The following is a 2,062-nucleotide window of genomic DNA, read 5'->3' as shown; positions in this document are numbered from 1 at the left end:
TCCTAGACCCAGAACAAGATGCTGTTTGTGGCCACTGGGGTGCACAGCCCTTGGTACCTGCTAGAGCTGGGACCCAGGCTCTATCCACTACTGCTTGGCATCTGCCTGAAAACCTCACTGGTCACTGAATAAATGAGGTCCTCTCAAGGGCTGGACTGATTCTGGACTACTAGCCAGAACCTGTCACTTTGCCCATGCAAGGTCAGTGGGAGGCCACCTCAGTGGCTGCTCCACAGGCCCACAAATGACTCTGGCTGTGGCCACCTCCCAAGGCATCTGTCCTGGCCTCCTTCCAGAGCCATTGTGACATATGGCAGGTCAGTGGCTGCAGCTCAGGGTATGACCTCTTTGACAGCATTGTGAGGGAGGTGGGGACCAGTCATAGATGTCGGAGAGCCACAGCTGCACCTCCTGCTTGTACAAGTAGCCCTCTTGCATCAGTATGTGGTGCTTCTCCAGCATGTCCTCTAGGCTGGGCTTGTGTGTCACCAGGTACTGGCTACTGCAGGCACAGTACTTGCACTTGGTGTTGAAGCCTGGGTTGTACACATGCTGTATGTCCATAGACAAGAGCCAAGCACCCAGGAACACCTAAGTTACTGTGCCATGTGCACAAGTGTGGCTGAGGTACAGGTAGTGCATCAGGTTGGTTGAGAGCACATAGCCACCTCCCAGCGTGTAGGGTAGCTAGTAGTCACAGAGCAACCAGGTGGCCTCGTACTAGTGCTCCTGGGCTTGACATGGACTTGGCCTAAAAGGAAGCCTCAGTAGAAGTGGGTGCAATGCACAGGGTCACACATGTGCAGGTTGGCCAGCAGCCGGTCCAGCTGCATGAACAAGTCTGCATTGAGCACAAACTTGAAGGCCACATGCTCAGCCAGCATGGCCAGCTCCTTAGCTGTGAGGTTCTTGTACGTGTTGCGCATTGTGGACAGCAGCAGTAGGCCACCATGCTGTGCCTGCTCATACCCCAGGGCACACCCCTCCCCCACCCCCAGGCTGCCTGTGCCCACCATGAAGCATGCCTACACATCATCTGGGCTGCCTTGCCATGCCACTGCCAGCCATGTGCCATGTGCCAGGCCACCCAGGCCTAGTGCCATCTGGTGCTGCCAGGCAGGCCACAGCAGCTTCATGACGCACATGTGGGAAGAACCCAAGGCCCTGAAGTCAACGGGCAGGCCATGTCCACTGGTGGTGGAGGCAGAGGGCCAGGGAAAAGCTAGTATATAGGAACTCTAGAAATCAGCCCTACTCACCCTTTACCCCCATTTCCAAAAGTTTGTTACTTTGCTGCTTGATTACTTATTTGGATCAATTCTGTACATTCCATATTCTTTGTTGTGTGGAGCCAACAAAATCTTTGGTAAGCTTCATAGTCAGCTAGTGACTGGTAGAAACTTTCTTAAATGACTTAAAGCAATAAATCTTCCACCATTTGCAAAGAGGCTCTGTGTATATATGTTGCAGTATGCCTTCAATGCTCTAATACTTTACAGTTCTTTCTTAGCTTTCATTTCCTGCTTGTGCAGTAATTCAGAGTTTCCATAGGGGAAAGATTAGGATCTTTTAAATTATCTTCCTGAGCATCCATCTATCCTTGCCCATGTATTCTGCCATCTGGGTCTCTAGGAATAGTGTGTAACCTTTCAAAGCCATTTGTGAACATTTATTCCCTTGATTTTCCTATGTAATTTTCTTGGCCATCTTTTTTTTGCCCTAACGAGTTTTTCTGCCCGAATTTTTTGCCCTAACTAGTTTTTCTGCCTAAAATTGCAGCTGCAATTTTATACAATTGCTATTATTTGTTTTTGACTATCAACCAGATGTTTCCTCACTGCGTGAACTCTGAGTCAGTTCAAAGCCCTGTGAATGGGCATTTCCAGGAAGCTTCCAGTCAGGTCAAACAGTGACAGTTCTCTGGCAGTGGGCTTTTTTGGAAACTTCCCAAACAATTGTCCCTTCAGTGGCTACTACACTGCTGGGGTTTTGTTTTGTTTTTAGTTACTCTTGCTCTTAGGCCTTTCTTTTTCAAGACTACCACTGACCTGTGGAGGTGAGT

The 2,062-nt window shown here is 49.5% G+C and overlaps 1 pseudogene; it reads right to left on the bottom strand.

Moving 5' to 3' along the window:
• Window positions 1-318: 318 nt before the first annotated feature.
• LOC115940776 (beta-1,3-galactosyltransferase 6-like) lies at window positions 319-1,840 on the bottom strand (annotated as a pseudogene).
• Between the last annotated feature and the right edge of the window lie 222 nt (window positions 1,841-2,062).

Source organism: Leptonychotes weddellii, chromosome 4 (genome assembly GCF_054177405.1).
Source record: "Leptonychotes weddellii isolate Sample4059 chromosome 4, ASM5417740v2, whole genome shotgun sequence".
Lineage (NCBI taxonomy): Eukaryota > Metazoa > Chordata > Mammalia > Carnivora > Phocidae > Leptonychotes > Leptonychotes weddellii.
This window is presented reverse-complemented; position numbering and strand designations above follow the sequence as displayed.